The following is a 24,709-nucleotide window of genomic DNA, read 5'->3' on the forward strand; positions in this document are numbered from 1 at the left end:
TCTGATTTCAATTATGTTATGAACTGAAATAAGACCGCACATATAATACTTCTTTTGCTCCGCGATTGAAAATAGGGGCATTTCCGAGATGACTGCAGAATCCGATGGAATAGTTCCCAACATTTAAAACAGCCGCAGAGCCTATTGCAGAAATAACCGAACAGTGCAAAGATAAAAAAACCGTGAAGGCAAGCACATTGATTTACTTCCGTTGTCCCTTTGTCGATATCGATTTCGCAAAAATATTTTACTTCTCAGAAATATGTAATGTTTTTCATCCAGTAACAATGATGTTTTAAAAATTAATAATCCTATTTCTAGCATATCATTGAATATTCAATTCTATAATGACATACTGTGGAGATAAATTTCTAGATTACAAAACGTCATCTCTTTCTACAGTGTTTCATTGTTATATGAAGCGTTTCTTTCGATGCCTTTCTCTATTACTCACGTAAACTGCCTTTAATGTAAATGTAAATATCGTGTGACTAGGGGCCCCCGTCGGGTAGAATGTTCGCATGGTGCAAGTGTTTCGATTTGATGCCACTTCGGCGACTTGCGCGTCGATGGGGATGAAATGATGACGATAAGGACAACACAACACCCAGTCCCTGAGCGAATGAGCGAAGAAAATCTCCGACCAGACGGGAATCGAACCCGGGCCCTTAGGATTGGCATTCTGCCGCGCTGACCATTCAGCTACGGGGGGGGGGGGGGGGGGGGGGGGGGGGGGGGGGGGGTGGGGGGGGGGGGGGGGGGGGGGGGGGGGGGGGGGGGAGGGGGGGGGGGGGGGGGGGGGGGGGCGAACTGCCTTTAATGAAATCAGTGAAAGGTTAGGGGCAGTTGCAGTAATAAGACATAAAGACATACATGATCATCTGCGCAGAAAATACGTTAGCATTTTTTGTTGAAGAGGGTAAGCAGCCGATACACTATCTGCAAAGCTTCGGTTTTATCCGGAAACGACGTAACTTTTAGAAGTCCACGGAGATTGTGTTTTTATAGAATAATACGTTGTACAGCGTACGCATGACCACAACCAGTTAAACAGTTTTGTCGGTTTCAGCTCTACTGATGGTCAACCGACTTTCGCTTGACGTGTTCGTAGTGCCTAAGTGAACGACACATGTAGTGACTCAAACTTTATTATGAATGCACGCCTGACATCTCTCTTAAAAGTGGACAGGGCAGAAATAATGCCGTAATGCGGAACTAATAAATCTTGACACAAAAAGGAGTTTATTACGGGCCACAACTGAAGGCAACAGAACACTGGCAAGGCGCGTACCGTACCAACAAATTCACAAAGAATGAACAGAACACACAGAAAACATACAATGTAAGAAGCACAGAGCCCCTGGCGGTTGGACGTGGAACTGCACATACAACCGCGACTCACTTGCCAAGAACACTGCAGTGCACCGTATAATACAAAACACCGCGTTAGTTCGTGGTGGCTGGCGTGTAGGCCGCTACAGTTCGTTGGACTTGTACGAGCATGTAAAAACGCTATTACTACTGTCTTCTAATTCTGTGGATGTGACACTACAAACAACAAAGGTGAAGTGTTAAAGATATTTCCCTCGATCTAAAAATAAATATTAGCAGCTGCTAATACAACATCAAATTCCTAGGAAAACAGTTGTTCAGCACTAACTTAAAAATTCGAGGTGTTAGTCTACTAAGTGTAAGGTCAACAGAATTATACAAATCTAAAGCAGTAAATTTTGGGAAATGATTTAGGGTAAAACTATTAATATTTGGAAGAAAAAAAAACTAAGAACTATTTTTGGGCCTGTGATCAATTATCACCACAGGGAATGGATTATCATAAATAAATAACACATTTGAAGCTGTACAAACACTGCTGCGTCGTCAAAACGCTAAAGAAGCGAAGACTGAACAAACGAGGCCACGTAGTTAAGGATATCAGGAAAAACACAACCTAAAGTTCACTAGAAAAATTAATAGAAGGCAAGGAAGAAGCAGACCCAAAAGAAGATGTTGGGATAACGATGAAAAATACATAGCAAGAACGGGTATCAACACGAAACAGACGCTCAGTGAAATAGAAAGAATGTAAGAGGCTTATGGAGCAGGCACATGTTCGATAAGGCTGATGCCATAATAACGCAAGTAGTCTGTTATTTCACCCCTCATAGTGCTTTCTATGAGTGAAGAACGGAAAGTAGCTCCATGTTCTGGATTCAGAATTCAAACTGTACTCCCCCTAGTACTGCCCGAATAGTACTGTTACCAAATCTGAGGAAAACAACGGCGTAGAACGTCCAATATTACCAGATTCCCAGTAAAAGCACTTAGACAAACCAATCTTCAGAGGATTTCAACCTTTTTTGTTTTACATCATACAGAAAGGGAGCACGGTCAATCAGTTACTTGATCGTTTAAGCGATAAAAAACTGCTTAGTACGAGTGTATCCAGAATTTATTCTCAATATCAAGTGCAAATATTTACATTAGTATTTTATGTTATGTTTGCCTGTGTGTTGTTCTGCCTCTCTTGCCCTGCAGTCGTCTTTTTAAGGTTTTACTGCAATCGGATACTATAAATTGAGATTTTTTTATATGTCAATGTTAGAAAATAGTATTTTTGTCACCTAATTACACGAACAGTCCCTCTTTCACTGAGCAGAAATTCACATAAACGCAAACCATCACACACACAATTTTGTTTATGTGAAGTCAAAATATGACTCGATAATATTACGATAGTACGGCTTCCCAAAGAGCCCGGTTACAGTCAATAGTTATTCCATTTTTCGGGTAAATATTTGCATTTATAATGAGAATAATTTCTTTACAGCCAGACGACGACAACAAGTCCACGCAAGAAAATGAATTTGATCATTCACGTAATCAAGGAAGATAAAAATGCAACAGTCAGTTCACAGTATTATTCTCTCTACTGAAGAAACACTAAAAGATTAGGAGTTTTTTTTAACAATTATTATTTGGAGGGGTCTTACGTAACGTTTTCCGGGGAAGTGTCCTGGATAGTATCAAATTTTGCAGAGATCGTGATGACGTTTCTGCATCGGTGCTCAGACACTCCACAGCTCTCTTACAGCACAGATATTGTCAAATGTGAGGTTGACACTGCAGAGCGGTCTCTGCAATCTGGGTGGGGTGTGTAGCACGTATTTCTAGCCCCCCCCCCCCCCCCCCCCCCCCGGTTCCTCTCACCCAATCTCACCCAAACACATAAGCAGTGGTAGCAAATCAATGTAACGGTCGAATTCGATATTAAAACGTTTATCAACACCTTACAGTCCACGAACAACTCGCCACCGGGGGAGGGACCGCCTCTTCTCTAAAAAGTCCGCCATCCATATTTAAAACACCACAGTTAGTCTTCCGATCTTGCTACAAGGACTGCACTCGCCAGACTTAATGGGAGCCTTACAGTAGTTTTTCCTAGGTTTATTAAGTAGTGCAATAGGTTACAGCATACGTTTCTGACAACATCGCATTTTTTTGCAGTGTATAATGGCGACCGGAAGCACGAAATTGGAATTGCTTCTTACAGACTAAAAAGATATTTCAAATCCGCAAACCTGACCGTTGGCTGATAAAATGCAGAACTTCTCCGAGTTACTTCGATAGTTACGGGCGTAAGCAGCGAACCATCGTCCGGAAACCGTAAACTGCTTCTGCAGATCATACAGACGATTTTTCGGAATTTGTTCAGGATATTTCCAGAGTATTTTGGTATAAGAGACCCGCGGTCTCCAGAAGTACGTTACAGAATAATTACATTTCGTCATTGCATGTCGTTTGATTTCTTACCTTTATTTATCTCCGTATTTGCTATGCACTGGAAATATCGGCACAACACTGTAAATGTCGGCGATATGCGCTGTGTCTGATATGGAAGCTAACCACATGGCAGAAACGTTTGCAAGCCTTCAGCAGTAAATCTGTCCATACCGTTTGCTACCGTACGACTAACACTGTCGCAGAACCAAACCAGGGACAGAACCGACCAGTATTGAATGCAAGCTCGAGGGCGTTACAGTTGTAAACAGTAAGCAATGTCAGTGTAGATCACAATTTTTTTCAAATCAAGACACAGCATAGATCGTTGACATTTGTACTGTTGTGCAAATGTTTTCAGTGCAATACAGATACAAAGAGAAATGGAGGGAGAAATCGAATGAAGTGTAATTACTCCAACACTTCACCGGAAACCGCAGGCAGCATGTTTCAGATGAGCCGGATTAATGCGGACCTGAGACTGCACGGATAACCGAAAAACATGCATACTCCAAATACTCTTTTTTTACTGGAAACCACTGTTTATTGTATTTACAAAACATGTCACAGCTGGAAACCCACTGGATTACTTATTACTTCCCGGATTATTATTAAAAAAAATACACCCAAAACACAAATATTTCGTATCATTTATTCTCAGTTCACTATTCGCAAATGATCGTCAAACTTTTATTTTCGTTTTTCAGTCACAGTTTTCCTGACGGCGGCCTTCGATTTGCAGGGAGTCAAAATTATGGTAAAGTAAACCGAATGTTGTGCAGCATACTCTGATAACCTATCAGTCAGTGCCTCGGTGTCTTGTAACTAATTCCTCGATCGCCCTTCTTCGCTGTCATTCTTTATCTAAGATACTTCGTTAATTGCATCCGCCTCACTTCAACTTGTTTCAAGAGGCCAAGCACTGTCTCTGCAGACACAGCTTCCTCTCTTCAGCTTCGTCCCATCTCACTGATCGTATTTCTTAGATAGGATGGTCCCGGTTGTCCCCTGCTTTTCTTCCCTGTGATCTTGACTTCAAAAACATTTTGCAGAAGAATATCACGTCTAATTTAAGTGTCCAAAGAGCTCTGCTTTGCTTTGGCTGCAGCTCTTACTACTTCTTGTCTCCCGTTTCTTGTAGAACTAGCTCATTCATTTTCCTGTCAGTCCAGCTAGTTGTAGCAGTTCTCCTCCAGAACCACATTTCCGCAGCTTCGAAGCGAGCTTTCTGCCGCTTTGCTATGTCCCGGTATGTATGTCAAGACACTCCACAGAGAGGTCTTTACAAATATTTCGTTAGAGTCAAAACTGACGGCTTGTTCAGCACAAGCTGTTTTTTATTTTGGAAGGCACTCTTGAGCAGTGGTATTCTTCCACTGATTTCCGTCACTTGGCGGCTGAAATTCCGGTTCACATGCATCGCTGCTCAACAGCTCTTAGCTGTTTTCTCATTATCACTTCACAACCATAAATCTGTATTTCAAACAAAAATATTCGTTCTAATTACACTATACAACAGCCATTTTGCAATTGGGATATGTCAACTAGTAAGTATTTTACTGTGTAGAATACGAATCTACCTTTCAAAATGTTCTAGCACGCAACATATTTACGTTTTTTAGTGTTTTTGGTGTTTATTTTTTTATTTCGATCTTTGAATGTTGTTTTGCGTCTATGCCTAATTTTTTAAATTTCTGTTTTTTGGGTACAGGTGTAGTAGATCTACAAGTCAGATGGTAAGCGTGATAAAAGAATGACAAAGAAAAGAAGAGAATCGTTGTCACAGTTTTCGAATACCAAAGAAGAAATAAGTTGACAGAATGTTGTGAACTAATTGGCGTCATGTCCTAATATACTGCATATGTACATTAAATGGTGTCTATTTCGAACGTTTGCATACGTATTTCCTGTTTGTCTTAATCCAGTCCATGTTCGCCAGTACGGTATTTGATTCTGCTGTTTATTTAGAAAATGTGACTTCACAGAAAACTGATCATACCAATGACTTCAGCACCCCAAAATTAGGTAAATCCAGATAATCAGCCAGCCAGATAATCCGTACCCGGATAATCAGGAGATTGCTGTACTTAAAATAACATCCGAATCATTATCACTGGTGTTCGAGTTTTGTGTGTGCTTCAGGTAGTGACCAGCTCGAGCCATCGCAGGAAATTTTCTGAGAGTCGTCCAAGCAATAAGGCTAAAAGAATTAACGTTTACGTTGCGTTATTTGAAGTAACGGGCCAAAACAAATGTTGGCTCGAAGAAGAGGACCAGTTCACAAGCGGAGGGTCCCAGACCTTATCGGGAGAATGTGCGGGACAGGGATGAAATCTTAGCCAGCCAGAAGGATGGAGCTAGCGGGAAAGAACAAATGTTAGATGGGGGCGGGATTTGTGTAGCCCTCGGTGGAGATTTACACCAGAGAGATAGTGGTGACGGGTGACTCCTCGTTACGGGGGCGCGATACACCCCAGGCGACAGCCACCACCCTCTGCGAGACGATTATCAGTGGCGAGGCAGAGGTTGCGCCTGCACCGTTACGTCACGGGTGGCTGGCGGGCGGAGGGCCGCGATCTCTGGATGATAGCAACAGGTGTCAAGGGCTGGACCAGCTGTCGGCCGGCGCTGTTGCCAAGCGCGTCGCGCCGCAGCGGTAGCTCGTGGCTCCGCTGCAGCACGCCCATCAGCGACCCGGCCCGCTGCTACGAGACAGCTGCCGGCCGCGCACACAAATTGGAAACACTGGGGCAGAGAGGCGCCCTCAGTCTCATCGGCGAGGGTGTGAGGACGCAGACACCTGCGGGTATAAAGGAGCAACCACGACCTGTGGCTAGATACGAGATGCGGCGAAACGCTGCTGTCACAACTAACGTTGCTAGAGATCTGCTTCGAAGCAGTAATACGATTCTAAATGATGAAACAATTTTAAACCGTCGCACGCTGTCAGTTTTATTATGTTAAGTGCCTTTATTGCACAATGTGCGTTGGTGAAGTGAGTGTCACATATAATACTTATTTCGTGCTTTGGGGGGGCTGACATCAAATGTGAAACACACACATATCACCAACGCTATACACGGAGGTGACAAAAGTCACAGGATACCTCCTAATATCGTGTCGGACCTCCTTTTGTGAGGCGTAGTGGAGCAGCTCTACGTGGCATGGACTCAATAAGTCGTTGGAGGACCCCTGCAGTAATTTTGGGCCAATAATTGCGAAAGTGTTGTCGGTGTACGATTTTAGCACGAACTGACCTCTCGATTATGTCTCATACGTGTTCCGTGGGGTCCATGTTGGGCAATCTGGGTGACCAAATCAGTAGCTCGAAATGTCCAAAACGTTCTTCAAACTAATCGCGAACAATGGTGGCCCGATGATACGTTATCATTGTTTGGCAACGAAGTCCACGAATGGCCGCAAATGGTCTCCAAGCAGCCGAACATAACCATTTAAAGTCAATGACAGGTTCGGCTGAAAGAGAACCCGGTCTATTCCATGTAAACACAGCTCACATAATTACGGAACAGCCACCAGCTTCCATAATACCTTGTTGACAACTTGGATCCATGGCTTCGTGGGGTCTGCGCCACACTCTAGCTCTATTACCCGCTTTACCGACTGAAATGGGGAGTCATCTGACGAGGCCGCGGTTTTCCAGTCGTCTCGGGTCCAACCGATACGATCACGAGCCCAGGACGGGCGCTGCAGACGATATCGTGCTGTTAGCCCATTGACGCCACATTTCAGCGCACTGTCCTAATAGATACGCTCGTCGAACGTTTCACAATGATTTCCGCTTTCATTCACGCAGTGCTGCTTGTCTATTAGCGCTGACAACTCTATGCGAACGCCGCTGCTCTCGGTCGTTAAGTGAAGGCCGTCGGCCACTGCGTTATCCATGGAGATGGAGTAATGCCTGAAATTTTGGTACTCTTGGTACACTCTTGTCACTGTGGTTATCGAAATATTGAATTCCCCAACCATTTCCGAAATGGATTGTGCCATTCGTCTAGCTCCAACTATCACTCCAGTTAACAGTCTTAATTCCCACAACTGGCCATAATCACGTCGAAACTTTTTCACATCAGTCATCTGAGTACAAAAGACAGCTCCGACAATGCACTGCCCCTTTATACCTAGTGTACGTAGTGTACGCGATACTACGGCCATCTGCATATGCGCATGTCGCTATCCCGTGACTTCTGTCACTCAGTGTACATTTGAACATAGCCGATGGTCGATACTGGCCCGTAACATGAAGTATAGACATTGTTCAATAAAGAAACTATGCATAACAAAATTGGCAGCGTACTGTGTTCTAAAATCGATTCATCATTTGAAAGTTACATTGAAGGTGTGAATACATGAATTAAGAAACTGACAGTAATATTGCATAGTACTGCATCTGTAGATTCAGTGACATTGCGAACAAAAGCCTACGACGTTTGGACATCGGCGTTTGACTCATAAGGAGAACAAGGGAAACCCCATAACCCTATTTTCCAGAAACTTCGCTCAGTAAATAAGCAAACAGATATCTCGGTTTATCCGTACATACTCGACAGTTTCTAAAAAGAACCACGTTCAAAGTTTTTTGAGGTGTCTTTTACCACGCGATATCTTCAGAGAAATGGAGGCTCAGTGGGTAGCGTTGCGGGTTCTTAATTTTGCGCATTATGTTCGAAATCCAATTATTACCATTATTTTTGTTTTTCATTTATATACGTACTTCCGTAAGTTAGTACAGGAATGGTTTCCAGTATACACTGATAACGTTGTCCTTATTCGTCTACTAATTGTATGTCAGATGAACGAATTAAAAAAAAATATATATTTGAAATTGTTTTCGGTCTAATTCCTGTAGTATACCTTTATTCATAATCAGCTGTGAGCTTCAGTTTCCAGAAAAGCGATCCGTTATGCATAACTTGACGCGAAATTATTGCCAACGCGCGAAATCTTCACCAATGTTGACGGTGTTTTTTCCCCGAGTGAGAATCATACGAAGAAACATCACTGAGGCAAATCTGCCTTGGTGCGATGATCGTGGTGTTGACAATATCTGTACTTCGAATGTCTCTACGATCGGTCTCATCTAAGGCGGAATGCACCAAATCTTCATGAAGAATAAACATATGAATAAAATATAGGAAGAGAATGAAACTCGGAATACGAGAATTTAAAAAGAGATTATAGCTCTCAACATACCATACACACATATATTAGATAATGTGTGACACTTACTGTGAAAGCCAGTTGCAATTTTACAATTACTATATCGCTCTTGTATAGGCCTACTATAATTCAATAGTAAACATTCGTGCAGTAACCTTTTACAGATATGGTTAGGTAAACGCAAACAAACTAAAATAAATGAAAACAATAATCGGGTTTCGAACACTGGGTGCACAGCTAAGAAGTCACAGCGCTGACCACTGAGTCACCATTTCGTCTGAGGATATCGCGCGGTGAAAGACACGCGGAGTACCTGCAAGACACCCCGGAAACTTTGAAGCTCGTTACTCTCGAAACGGTCGAGTATCTACAGATAAGCCGAGACACGTCTTTGCTTATTTTGACTCCTCTTCCACTGAGCGTAGTTCCTGAGAAATCGGGCGATGGCACATGCCGTGGTCCCTCGTCACTGCCACACCTACGTTTATTACCGAGAGTACGATCGTACGGAGTATCAAGTGTAACTTGTGATTAGTGAGGGGTGGCATGATCACCTATAAGACTACAGCGATCCAGTGTTTAACGAACATCGATAACACTATGCAAGTCGTACATACTGTGCCGAAGGAGCGCCAGTTGAACCTTCTGGAGGGAACAGATCTACGGGTATAAGAAACATGATATCACTAAAATTTTGAATGAACGAACTCAATTCACACTGTACACCCATTATTCACTTTTCAGTCCGGAACCGCGCTACTGCTACGGTCGCAGGTTCGAATCCTGTCTCAGGCATGGATGTGTGTGATATCCTTAGGTTAGTTAGGTTTAAGTAGTTCTACGTCTAGGGGACTGATGACCTCAGACGGCCGAGGTGACCGAGCGGTTCTAGGCGCTACAGTCTGGAACCGCGCGACCGCTACGGTCGCAGGTTCCAATCCCGCCTCAGGCATGGATGTGTGTGAAGTCCTTAGGTTAGTTAGGTTTAAGTAGTTCTAAGTTATAGGGGACTGATGACCTCAGAAGTTAAGTCCCATAGTGCTCGGAGCCATTTGATGACCTGAGCAGGTAACGTCATGATCAGTGTTCTGGGATGTTCACGATGTGGTGCATTCGGAATTCATGCCTGAAGGCGTCACCATAAACTCTGCTAGGTCCTGTGAGAGCGCCAGAAACCAAAGCACGAATTCTAAATAGTTCGTCCACAGAAGGAGCAGCCTCTCCTTCATGACAATGCCAAACAACACATGAGAGCTGTTAAACCGCAACAGTCGTACACCTTAGGTTCACTGTCATCGATCATCCTCCATAGTCTCTACATGGCCTCCCCTGATTTTCGTCTGTTTTCAGAACTCTAACACCTTCGATGACTTCATTTTGGTAGTGATGGAGCGGTGCAAGCATAGGTGAGGTTGTGGCTCCGTCAGCGAAGCCATCTTTCTACTCTGACAGCATCGGCAAACTGGTCTCTCTTTAGAAGACATGTGTTCGTCCCAAGGGTGACTATGCTAAGAAATAAATATGTAGACATGAAGAACAAAGATGTACATCGTTAGTAAAATTTGTTTCATTCAAGAAGTTTCAAGAGTTATCACATAAAAAATTCAGAGGCATTTCTTTTCAGCACGCCCTCTTAAATACTTGGGTGTTGCAATTTGGATGGATATGAAATGAAATGGATCAATAGTGAGTAAAGTAAGTGTCGTACTTCAGTTCATTTGTAGGATACTAGGAACAATCAATTATTTATACAAAGGTGATGGCTCACGGAACATTCGCGCGACCCATCCTACAACATTGCTCAAGGATGTACGAACGTACATCAAATAGGGTCAACAGGGGATAGCAAAAATGGTCACACGTATGTCTGAAATGAATTTGGGGATTTACCACAGCTGCCAATATTTCGCTCTCGCAGGGGCCCACTAAGGGAAGGTTACACCGATTATAACGCACACGGAGGAGTTTAAACATTAGATATGTCTTACTTCGCAAGCCATCTAATTGTGTGTGGCCGTGAATACTTCTGATTCTACTAACTGATCCCCCCTGCCCTGTTCCATTCGCGAATGGATGTGGGAAGAAAGACTGAATAAGCCTCCGAATTAAATCTAATTTCTAGAATTTTGAAGTCGTGGACATTACGCGACATGCTCTTCCAGGAAAAAGCGCTCTCAAAATTTCGGTAATATACCTCTCCGTGATGCACAATTATCATGTAACGGCTGCGAATAAACTTCGTTGACCATCTCGGAAACGCTCTGGCGCCGACTAAACGATCCTGTGACGAAACGCACACCTCTCGCTTCTCCCTCCCTCCCTCCCTCCCCCCCCCCCCCTATCAGTACTACCTGACAAGGATCCCCTACTGATGAACAATACTTAAGAATCGGTCGAACAAGCACCTTATACGCCACTCCACTTCCTTCGTGGAAGAATTACATCTTAAGATTCTTCCTATGAATCTCAGGTTGGCATCTGCTTTTCCTACTGTTCGTTTTATGTGGTCATTGCGCTTAAGGTCGTAATGGATAGTTTCTCTTACGTATTTTACGGTAGATGCTATTTACAGCAGTTTGTCATCAATAGTGTAGTTGTACAGTATTGGCTTTCTTTTCCTATGTATACATTTATTTACGTTCAGGGTCAACTCGCACAGCCTGCACCATTCATCAATCCTCTGCAGATCATTCTGCAAATCGATACTGTCTCTTGACGTTGCTACTTTGTTGTAGACAATCGCATCATCTGCGAACATTCTTAAAGAGCATCCGACACTTTCTACTACATCATTTATATACGAGGAGAAGTCCTAATATGTCTTACAATAGTAAGTACCCTCTTTCGTGCATTTTACGGTGTACAGATGTAGATGGGCATACACAGCGTTACTGCTTTACTGGGCGTGGCGCCACAGAAGAAGATATCTATTTGTCCTCCTCCAAACATTAAAATGACTTAATCGACCAGACAGAATCAGACAATACGACGTCTGCGGCGGCCTTTTTAAAGTAGCATGACGCAATTAACCTGAAGTGAAACTGAGGGGAACCGCAAGAAAAAACTAAATCAGAAAAATAACTGGCAGTTTTCGCAGCACACCGCTCCTCCTAAAAACAGAAGGAATCTTGGCATTATTTTGTGATGCACACGGAAACTGCCAGCCTAACAGCTTTAATGACACGGCGGGATATGAAACCGCGCGCTGAATGCGAGAATGAAAAATTTTCGCGAAATTCTTCACGAAGCAACATGATGCCACATATTACGTATGTTTACTGGGAAAACTACGTTAACTCTACTCGGGCCGTTCTTCGAAACGCACTGAACGCTCACATGTCGCTGGGGGAAGGGTGGAGGGAGGTTAGTTACCTTCCTACTGTGCTATGACTGCAGAAGAGTTCGTTCGCATACATGTCATCGCAATTCATCTTGCACTAACGCTTTAGTGTTACATTAAGAAAAGTATAAAAGCAAAGGATCTCCCCAGCCAATCTACAAAATATATTTTATTCTCTTTGGAGGGAGGCTTGTTACAGCAGCGCTCCCTTGGAGGGTGACTACCCCGTGTTCAAAGAGTCACTGGTTCGTAATTTGGAGGTTGCGCGTTGGCATCCCGCTTCGATCGTGGTGTAGGTTTCACATGTGCCGTTATTGTATTTCTCCCCTATATACAATGACAGAAATATAGAGTGATACACCATGATGACCTCGACCGAACACTCCGTTATTTCTATACTCATCAGATATACCGATTAAAATTTCATCTTTACGCGAGCAGCGATAGGATTGTTCTCATCGAGTCAACAGCAAACCACGGCCAAAAATAGCAGTTCAGCTACACATGTCGGAGCCGAAGTTACGAGCAGAGGATGAAGAGGGAGAGAAATTGTATGAGGATATTGAAAGGGTGGTTCGGTATGTAAAATGACGTGATAATCTTAGTGACGAGGTATTGGAACGTGGTAGGAGAAGACGAAAATGAGATTGGTAGCAGGAGTGAGCGAGTAGGAAGACTAATTGAATTCTACAATAAATCTCAGATAGCAATAGCGAATACACAGTTCACAAATCCGAAGAGAGAAAAAAAAGGGGGGGGGGGGGGGAAACCGAAGTACTGAGGATTCATGAGATGCGTTTGAAGCTCTTTGAGACTATAAATATATTGCGAGAATGAATCCCGCAGTAGGCAGTTCAACTGAAGAAGAATGGACGTCTCTAAATAGGGCAATCACAGGAGTTGGGGAGGCAGACACAGGTACAAGGAAGGTAACTGCGAAGAAACCTTGGGTAACAGAGGAAATGCTTCAATTGATCGACAAAAGAAGTACAAAAATGTTCGGAGAAGTCACTTAGCAATGAAATGAGTAACAAATGCAGGGAAGCCATAGTGAAATGGCAACAAGAAAAACGTGGAGAAATCTAAAAAGAAATGATCGTTGGAAGGACTGATTCACTACATAGAATCGTCAAAGCGACTTTCGGCGAAGTAATAAAAAAAAAAAAGGGGGGGGGGAGACATGAGCGATCCAGTATAAGAGTCAAAATTCAACAGAACTTTGGAAGATTTGCGATCAAATAAAGCAGAAGGGACATACTATTCCTTCGAAATTGCTAACTCCACTGGGAGAAGTGGACACCAAACGACTAGTGAGGTTGCAGGGGCAGATGAGCGTGAAATATCGCACTATCACATCAACAGCTCACACATCCGAGTTGCTGATATGAATAATATGCAGAAGAATGGGAAAGAAAACTGAGGATCTATTAGATGACGATAAATTTGGCTTTCGGAAAGGTAAGGGCATCAAAGACGCAATTTTGCCGCGATTAATAATGGAACCAAGGACTTGTCGACCAGGTAAAAGCGTTCGACAATGCGAAATGGTGCTAGATATTCGAAATTTTGAGAAAAATAGGAGTAAGATATAGGGAAAGATGGGTAATACAAAATATGTACAAGAAACAAGACGGCAGTAAGACGAGGATCCGGTTTGTTGCCCATATTATTCAGTCTATACATCGAAGAAGCAATGACGGAAATGAAAGAAAGCTGCCGTGCTGGGATTAAAATCAGGGTGAAAGGATATCAATAATAAAGATTCGTTGATGACATTGCTGCCCTCAGTGAAAGTGAAGAAGAATTACAGGATGTGTTGAATGAATGGAAAGTCTACTGTGTACAGAACATGGTTGAGAGTAAATAGAAGGAAGAAGAAAGTAATAATGGTTACAGAAATGAGATTACCGACAAACATAAGATAAAGACTGGGGATCACGAAGTAGACGAAATTAAGTAATTCTGCTACCTTTCAAGTAAAATAACACGTGACGGACGAAGCATGGAGGACATAAAAAGCGGATTAGCACTTGCACAGACTATTCTTGGCCAAGAGAAGTCTGCTAGTATCAAACATCGACCTTAATCTGAGGAAGGAATTTCAGCAAACGAACGTTTGGAGCACAGCATTATATGGTAGTGAATCATGGACTTTGGGAAAACCGGAAAAGATAAAAAACCGATGCATCTGAGATGTGATGTTGAAAATTGGGTGGTCATCATATACCGAATGAGGAGGTTCTCCGCAGAATCGGACTGACAACAAGAAGCGACACGATGATAGGACGTTTTAAGAGAAATGAGGGAATAACTTCCTTGGTACTGTAGAAAGCGCTGCAGAGAGTAAAAACTATAGGAGAAGCCAGAGATTGGAAAGTATCCAAAAAATAATTGAGGACATCAGATGTAAGTGCTACTCTGAGAAAGAGAGACTGGCACAGAGAGGAATTCGTAACAGGCCGTATCGAACCAGTCAGAAGTCTCGTCACTTTTAAAAAGTGCGAGCTATTTTCGGTACAAAAAGAGTCAATCCTACGGATGATTAATGGTGTAGGTGATGCCTGTTTGGTATGTTCTAACGTTGCTGGAACTTTTCAGGTCCAGGCCCAGAGGACGCCATCGTCATCTTCCGGACTTCTAAAGTCGAATCACTGGCATGAGGAATATGAGAGAATCACACAGGCAGACTGCACAGACATTTGGCTGTGGTGCAGAGACTGCGAACCGAGTGGGTACGAGATGGACTCAGGACCAATGAGCGCTAATAAGATTAGGAACGACTACACCACGCGTATGTATTACGATTGTTCGAATGGCACTGACGAGCAGACAGATGACAACTGAAATTTGGGAGGAGGTTACAGGCAGTGTGTCACCACGACCCGCCGGGAAAAGATTTCCGAAAGCTAGGTTGGAATCTCTACTTGCAATGCTACGTTTACCTTTGATGTCATACCACAGGCAACATAAGCTTGCATGAGGTAGAGAGAGTCGACTTGGGCACACATTCTGTGGCGTTCAGCGATCAATTGTGCTTTTTAATGGTGCCCAGATCGACGACAACGTGTCCATGAACCAGATGGTGACAGGTCTCTGTTTCATCCAAAGGAATTATGGTGTGGGATCCTACTGGATACGGCAGTAGGTTTGACTTGCTACTGGTTGAAAATATGCTGAATGTTTAACATTAAGTGGCAAGAATGTTAAACCCTTCCTGACCAGGTCAAGACCCCACACTGCGGATCAACCGCAAACAAAGCCTTCAGCAATGTACGGATCCTGGACATATCTGTCCTCTCCCCTGATTTGTTACCCATAGAGTATATTTCGGATAGAGAATATTGCTCACAAACATATAAGTCACCCGCACCAACGAAACGGGTAGGTGTTAGCTAAGAAGGTCTGTCAGTTGACCTTTTAAGATTCTTGCCCTTCAGTTGCTTGAGAATTGTTGCTGGTTTTCTGAGACGAGCGTGGCGTATGATTTTGGCTATGTGGCTATTGCGACATCAAAAACGTCGTCACTTGAGCATATCCTGTACGGAAAATCGAACTTGAAAAATAAAAGCCATCTATGATTAATACAAACTGTGTTATTTTGTCAGTGGATTATTGAGCTGCATGATCCGTTGACAGGTTTGGACGCTGAAATTTAGTCAGCCTCTTTGGTTGCACCAATTATTTTATGACAGTGGTGTAATTATCGGTCCACCAGTATCCTCCATCCAGCATTCTTTGGAGTGCGTCTTTCACGGGCAAGTTGACGGGTGTTCTGTAACCAAATTTTTCTCTATAGGCCTACATTCGTTGGACTTCCTGGGCACTACACCTTCTGTTACATGCATGTCCGCAATTCCTGTAACGAGAAATGTTCCATGTTCGACAAGCAGTCATGAACTGTAAGAGGTGGCAAATTCCACCATGGGCACATCACGGACGATTTTCAAAGAAACGACACCAATGTCTATGTGGCAAGCAGCTATTTGTTATGAAACACAAGCTGTTCAGGACCTTGTAGCGCCTCAAATATTCGGTTCCGAATCTCTGCATCTACTCTTGTAACCCATCACCCACATTTACGATGTGGCGGAGGGTTGTTGTGGAACCACTATCTTTGAACCCTTCCCTACTCTGTCCACGAATACTGAAAAGAAAGGCGATCAATATAGCTCCGAATGAGTTCTAATTCCTTCGTGTTTATTTTTTATTTATTTTCTGTAATGGCCATTTCGCGATTTGTACGTGGGAGGAATTTCTTGAAATTTACGCTCTCGCAATTTTAACAGTAAATCTCGCCGTGATGCACACGCCTCTCTCTCAGTGTCTGCCGCTAGAGTTCGCTGAACATCCCTGTAACGCTCTGCTGTCAACTAAACCAGCTCTTGACGAAACGCGCCGCTCCTCGTTGGATCTTCTCCCTGTTTTATGAATCTAGTATGGGAAGTGTACCAGGGTGAGGTGCAATAATCAGCAATCCACTGACCAAGTTCTTTCGGGAATAAATTGCATTTGCTTAAGATTCCCAATGAATCTCAGCTTGGAATCTGCTTTGATTTATGTGGTCATTTCACTATAGGGGGATCCGGATTGTTTCTCCTAGGCATTTTACGGTGGTTACTGTTTCCAGTGATACGTCGGCATTTGTTTAATCAAACAGTTTTGTTTTGTTTTGGGGCGCAAAAGCAACTAGGATCATACACGCACATGTCAAAATTGTAGAAAACGAAGAGAGGAGTTAAGAACGACTACATGTCAATCCCAATCGATGGAAGAGAAGACAGCTTAAAACAGGGACGTGGAGAAAGGTCTATAAAATACGCCATAGAAAAACGGAGGTTCAGAACTAAAAATTAATGGCCTTCGCCATATTGCTACGACGGATAAAAAGAAAACGCGGTCGACAGTCCGCTCATCATTCGCAAAAACGGCCGATAACTCAGACGCCAAACACAAACGGGAACGCAAGCGGCTAAAAAAAGAGGGCATTCCGTCGAACAGTAGTTGATTACTTCGCCTCTTTATGCCCATCACCAATCGTCCACCCTCGGCAAGTCATCCAGCGTTTCGCTGAAGACTTCTCGATTTTCAGACAGCAGCATCGCCCGCGAGTAGCCTCAGAGAACCTCCATCGTTAGCCACTAGTTCATTAATAATGATGGCCATCCGAAATTCCTACACCAAAGTATATAAAGAAAATATTCCCGAATTCGAGTCAAGAACAGCTGTCAACATGAGTAATTTCTAAGTAGGATATCTTCGGTGTAGCGAAGCAGCTTAAATCACTTAAAGGCAAGGCCTCCGGTTGAGATTGTACACGAGTTAAGTTCCTTTCAGAGTATGCTGATACAACAGCCCAATACTTAGCAATCATATACAACCGATCGCTCGTCGAAAGTTCCTTACATACAGATTGGAAATGAAATAGGATTAATCCGATGAATTACAGATCCATATCTCTAACGTCGATTTGCAGTAGGACTTTGCAACATATACTGTATTCGAACATGACGGGTTATCTCGAACAGAACGATTTATCGCCAAACAGCCAACACTAATTCATAAAATATCGTTCCTGTGGTATTGTATGGAACTGGGGACCTAGAAACGACGGAGAGGCTTCGTCACCGCCGTAGTCCTCAGTGGTCCACAATCCCACAACAGTCCACTCACCCCACCGCCGCCCCACACCGAACCCAGGGTTATTGTGCGGTTCGGCTCCCTGTGGACACTCCCGGGGACGTCTCGCACCAGACGAGTGTAACCCCCAATGTTTGCATGGTAGAGTAATCATTGTGTAAGCGTACGTGGAGAAAGTGTTTGCGCAGTGCAACTGAGGCGGAATAAGGGGAACCGTCCCGCATTCGCCGAGGCAGATGGAAAACCGCCTTAAAAACCATCTACAGACTGGCCGGCACACCGAACCTCGACACTAATACGCCGACGGATTCGTGCCGGGGACCTTCCCGCCCAGAAAGCAGTGCGTTAGGCCGAACGGTTAACCGGGCGGGTTTCGTTCTTGTGGTACTCAACTAGCTCTTTATTCTCACAAAGTAATGAGTGATATCGACGGTGGATGTCAAATGGATTCCTTTTTTTATATATTTTCAGAAGGCTTTTGACACTATTCCTCACATGCGACTTCTAACCAAATTGCGTCCCTATGGAGTATGTCTCAGTTGTGCGACTAGATTCGTGATTTTCTGTCAGAAAAGTTGCAGTTCGTAGTAATTGACGGAAGTCATCGAGTAAAATAGAGGTAATATCTGGCGTTTCCGAAAGAAGTGTTATAGTCCCTCTGCCGTCCCTGATTTACATAAACGATATAGGAGGCAATCTGAGCAGCCCTCTTAGATTTTTTGTAGTTGATACTGTCATTTACCGTCTTATAAAGTCATCAGATGATCACAACAAATTGCAAAATGATTCAAACAAGATACTGGTATGTTGCGGAAATTGGCAATTGATTCTAGATAACGAGAAGTGTGGAGTCCATCCACGTAACTACTCAAACGAACCCGCTAAATTTCGATTACAAGACAAATCACACAAATCTATAGGCTGTAAGCTCTGCCAAATTCTTGGGGATTGCAACAACGAATAATTTAAATTGGAGCTGTCACATAGATAATGTTGTGTGGAAAGCAAATCAAGGACTACGAGTTATTCACTGAACACACAGCAAATGCCACAGGACTACTACAGAGACTGCTTACACCACATCTGTCCGCCCATTTCTAGAGCATTACTGTGCTATGTAGGATCCGCAGCGGATGGGACTGAGAAAGGACATCCAAAAAGTTCAAAGACGGGCATCGCGTTTGGTATCATCGCGAAATAGGGAAAAGAATGTCACGGATATCATAAGCGAATTGGGGTGGTAATCATAAGCAAAAGCGATTTCGTTGCGGCGAGATCTTCTCATGAAATGTCTATCAACAACTTCGTCCACAGACTGAAAATATATTTTGCTGGCGCCCACCAACAGAGGGAAAATGGATCATCACAATAAAATAAGAGAAATCAGAGATAGCTCGGAAAGATTTAAGCGTTCATTTTTCCCGCGCGCTGTTCTACGAGTGGAACGGTTGCGAAATAGCTTGAAGGTGGTTCGATAACCCTCTGCCACGTACGTAATTGTGACTTGCAGAGTAAACATGTTGATGTAGATATTTAAACTTGCTCAGTGTATTCCCGAAATTACCGCCACATCTGTCGATTCTGTTTCGTCAAGAATGGCGTGTTGTATGTCAGGAACTCTTGCCACAAATCTCTTCCACCACTTGGTAAATGGCCGCATTTTGTTCACTAAACGACTGCGCGAAACTATCGAATTCATTCCGGAAGTGAAAGAACACGGGATCATCTTATCTCCTTTATCTACGGCGCTCTGGATATCATGGACGAACAGAGCGGTCCTCTGTTTCCGGAGTTCAAGTTGACTTTTAGGAAGCAGATTTTCGTTCCCAGAAAACGTCATAATGCGTGAGAATGACAAATGTTCCATAATTCTACAACATCGGTATAAGTCTCTAATTTACCCTATGACCGTCCATGAAAACGGGATTTATCTGTTTTTTTTTTTTTTTTTCCAACCGCTGAGTATCCTTTGATGCTCCAGTGGCCAACCATAAACAACTGCTAGGAGGGGAGGCATGTTCTTTCGCATGGCCACTGTACAACCTCTCAGATGAACTGCCTTTCCACTACTGAGATCTTTTTATTTTCTATTTTGGGGTCGCTTATCACTATCTGCCATTTCGGCGTCAGTGCGACAGCGGTAGGAAGACCCGTATTATGATCTTCTGCGACGAAACATTTTCGGGAGATATAATTCAGTATTTCGACAATTTTTCTGTCGTTCTCCACTCCGGTGTCAATATGGGCACTGAGCGAATGAACAGACTATTTTGATCTCTTCTCTGACATTATGTTACAACAAAATTTCTTAGGTCTTCTTTTTAAGTTCGTTTGGCAAAATTTTACTTTGGCTTTTCCTATGAAAACATTCACTTTAGGACCCTCTAAGGTCCGCATAAACTAGAGTCTGAATACCTGAGGCAGCGTCTCTGTTTTCCAATCCGAGCGACGTGTTGGTATCAATCTCGGTAAAGTCTGATAACTTTCTTGAAGTGGACTACTGACCTGGTATTCATATGTTTGAAATTCGCCATCAACAACATCGCTGCTGGTAGAAAACTAAATCACGAAAAGGACACTCCGCGATGTGAATTCAAATTGGATATGCAATATTTTGAGCTACTACGTAGAATATCAAACTACGTGAAAGCTTCAGAGAAGGGTACAAAGAAAGCCATTCCAGAGATATAACATCACTTACTGGAAACGGGAGTATTACTTGTGACATAGCACAATGGCACTTGCGGAAAGGAGACTTCTTTTTTATGTTCTTACACCAGCTGTAGAACACGGCCGCCATTCTTCACGTGGCAGAAGTGCAAACGAAATGTACTGTGTGTATTGCATGCGACCTACGCCATTTCCATAACAAAGTGAGAATTTTCTTGAAAACTGCTCTATGTAGAGAACTTCTGCCTTGTCCACAAGGTAACTATGCTCCTTTTGGGTAAGTAGAAAACTGAATATGGTGGCTAAGACGTCTTTCAGCTATTGTTAGATAAAGACTCCCTTGTCCCTTCAGACATCTCCATGTATAATGCTCTTAGGTACGCACGTCCACGTGTGTAGTTATTCACTCACCATCCATTGGATTGGCATCTCTGTTAATTTATTATTTCCTAGGCTAGAATCCCGCGAAGAAAAGCTTGGTCCATTTACCACCCTTTCGTTGGCCAAATGCATAGCTCACTTTAGTATTAATTGAAGCAGTAATTACATTTTCCTCTAGTCTGTCCCCTAGTCCATTTCTCTGCCTACTTCTCTCCCCTGGTAAGTCCATATTTCTAATAATTCCCGCAATTTCTCGCTGCGCTGCTCTCAGGTTTTGAAAGGTTTTCGAATTAAAAGTCCATGTCTCAATGCGGCTAGTCACAGTTGGTAATACGAAGCGACTGTAACTTTCCTTTTCAAACGCTTGAGTACCGAAACCACTACAGGCAACTTTTTCTCTTTGGTTTATTTAATTCGCTGACGATCAAAGTTGTTAACTACAGCTGCACAGTATGCAAAAAGTTCTTTATTGGTCTGTGGCTCCATTGTTAATTTGTATAATTTTTGGTTTCCGTAATTGGTTACACGTTATTTAAATCTTATTTTCAGGCCTACTTTCAAAATTTTTCTGTGAAGTTTACTGGTTACTGCCGCTGTACTGGAGACACAGTGAAATATCAGCAAAACGAAGAATGTCTTATCATGAGTGCTGCCACCTGATAACTGCCTCTACGACAGCTTGTATCAAATATTAACTACAAACTGGGTAAGAAGTTGCTATAATTACGCCTGGAGGGGAGCTTTATATAAAAGTGAAACGTGGTGTACATGAAAAAGGGAGAAGAAACGCTGGAAACATTTGAAATGTGGTCGTAGAAAATAATGTTAAAAGCTTTGTGGGCGCGTTAAGCTCGAAATTAAGAGACACTACACAGAATACATGTCGTCTTCGTTCCTCGGATTCTTTCTTCCACAGCTGAAGATATCCAAGTTACATAGGTTACATAGCTACCGTTGCAAAAATGACAGTTGCCATTTAACCTATACAACTATAAAGAATGTTTGAGGAAAGAAGCTCATCGGAAACTTCTTACAAAAAGAACTATGATTCTAAAGTGAAAAATTGAAGGAGCAACTGAGAGAAAAAAATTGATGGGCCAGAGAAATGAATCGACATTCTATGATGAAACATTGGCGGCGAATATAGATGAAGGTGCAAGATAACAAACATGTTACAACGAAATAAGATGATTCATCAACTGGAAGTGCAAGGTATTTGGAAGGTGAGCTTTGAAAACTTGACGGAACCTCAATTTCTTCAGCCAGCTACAAGAGACTTAAGCATATGAAGCAGGCCCACCGCAAATCAAAGTTGTGCCACAGAATGCTTCGACTGAATTCACTGGAAGACTGTATGATAGTAGGAAGGAAGCCTGTTAAGACATTACGAGCTTCGGCTACGGTAGGGCGAATTGGCTGCATAGCGTTAGCTCATAAAAATGATTGCAGTGATGCTATAACAGATTCGGTTCCCTATATCAGTAATTTAATATTCGGAACTTCGGTAACACCAGATACTTTCACTTTTTGGCGATTGGACGTTAGTACGCCCCACATCTCAGCCAATGTGATTCGGGATAGGGAATTTTCTCTCTCTCTCTCTCTCTTACGCACACACACACACACACACACACACACACACTATTTGCGCTTGTATGACATTACAATTTTACTATTCATTATTTAAATAGAGTGTTAGCTAGAAGAAACATCAGTGTTGTTGTACACCCTTCAAAGCTTCCTGCAATTATAATGCGTCAGAACCTACTTCAAGAGTGCGCACCGAAAGCTTGCAGTATTGTAGGCAGATGTAACTCTATCACGTCGAATATCGACATTCTTCGGAATTCCACGCAGTAGCAGCCACCACCTGTGACTTTTGACCTGATAATTGTAAAACCGCCAAAGTTATGCAACGTGACACCGTAGTCCAACAGTTTAGTCATCGATGGTTGTATCTATTGTAACCTAATTCAACAAGTTTTCTGGCCACACGCCCCCCCCCCCCCCCCCCCCAAAAAAAAAAAAAAAAAAAAAAAAAAAAAAAAAAAAAAAAAACTTGGTCGTAACATGTATGTTACTTTTCTATGGTATGTCCCTACATGTCATCATATACTGCTACCGTTGTTTCTCACAGATTTATACATTTGATTAAACACAGTTGTTCAAAAGAACTCGCGTATCGTTGTTTTAACTTTAATGGTGATTAATATTCGACAGACAAAATTAATATCGTGCATAAATATACAATATAAATGACTCGGAATATACACAGATGTACAGCAGTTGTCTATCCCGAATTGTCGTCATTACCTCATTTCCTCACAAATTCCTGTTTGCTTAGACACTGCCATTTTGTTTTAAATTTATTTATTTACGGGGACGCATCATTTCCATTGTTTCCTAAATGTCAAATTCTCTAGCCACATCAAAATTAGTGTGTTCTAGATTTCTTATTGTGAATTTATTTTTATGTGTGTGTCTGGTTACTTTCGAGCAACAAAATTTTAATATATTGAAGAAGACATGGGATGAAAATTCGAGTTACCTAGCAGTTTTATGAACCTTACACAAGAAGTCGACATTATATTTAACGATGCTTCTGTGGATTTGTTGGACAAGAGTAGTGGAACGATCCTCCCATGTAGCTGATAAAGGAATCCTACCACTTTTCAGTCAGATACCACAGAAAACAAAATTCAGATTGACCGGATGTGTTCTCTGATTCCTGTGAACATGATTCCCCGCGTCTCGAGGACTGCGCCAGCCGGCAATTATTATTGTCAGAAAACAGTTTTCACGTATATAAGTACAGATATAAAACTTACATATTCAGACCCATACATAACAGGTTTTTCTGAAGTCATGTGCACGACATGCTTTTCCAACAGCGATACAAAACCAAATTACTTCATTTATTGCTGTGTGGACGTTCGCCGATCTATTTTACAATTCTGCGTCAGTAGAAATAGACATTTACCAAAGTTCGAAGAGGTCACAAAAAAGTGTACAACTGGAAAAAAACCTCTTACAACAAGCTCAGATTTTACAATTGGTATCTATACAGTCATATTAGAAACTAAAATGAATACAGTTCCTTTGATAATGAGAGTATGCGATGCCGCCCGGTGCCTGGAAGCACAGATAAACAATGTTCATTGTTGACGCGGAAACCGCGTGTCTTCGCGCAAGGCATGTTCTACGTATCACACAAGACATACGATGTAAATGTTGGGAAATTACAGAGATGGTACGAGTTTCTTACGGGCTTTTCAATTTATTAATAGATGACAACCATTTTCCCGGTCAGGAAAACGTTGTGTACGATTAGTTCTAATTTTTAACGGCCTCACCTTTCAGTAGCAAACACAGCAAGTCGCTCGAACTGTTCTAGGTTTACGCGTCCTCACAGCTAATGACAGCCACCTTTGTACGTCACGCTCGCGCACGCACACACACTCACACACACTGCTCTGTAGTACTGATCACAACATAAAACGCAAAGATTATGGCTGCCGAGCGCAGTCAGTAAATGAATGAATGGATGAATGAAAGGAAACAACGTTTCCTATTGGTCGCCTCTACCACGCTGCTTGTGACGTAGGAAAACACTATAAACATCAGTGACGTAACTAAATATAGCAAAACTTGACAGTTTTGAACGCATTTTTGGAGTTATAAATAATAATATATATTTTTGTATTTGTTTCCATATGCATTTAAGCT

General features: G+C 42.6%; 1 protein-coding gene across 2 annotated transcripts in view; it reads right to left on the bottom strand.

The window, feature by feature from the left end:
• LOC124796256 (ETS-like protein pointed) overlaps nt 1–24,504 on the bottom strand; it is an 820,436-nt gene extending 795,932 nt beyond the window's left edge. For both annotated transcript variants that reach the window (XM_047260361.1, XM_047260360.1), the window contains exon 1: nt 24,337–24,504. The gene's annotated coding sequence lies outside the window, so the exon portion shown is untranslated. The remainder of the gene's footprint in view (nt 1–24,336) is intronic.
• Between the last annotated feature and the right edge of the window lie 205 nt (nt 24,505–24,709).

This window comes from Schistocerca piceifrons, chromosome 4, assembly GCF_021461385.2.
Source record: "Schistocerca piceifrons isolate TAMUIC-IGC-003096 chromosome 4, iqSchPice1.1, whole genome shotgun sequence".
Lineage (NCBI taxonomy): Eukaryota > Metazoa > Arthropoda > Insecta > Orthoptera > Acrididae > Schistocerca > Schistocerca piceifrons.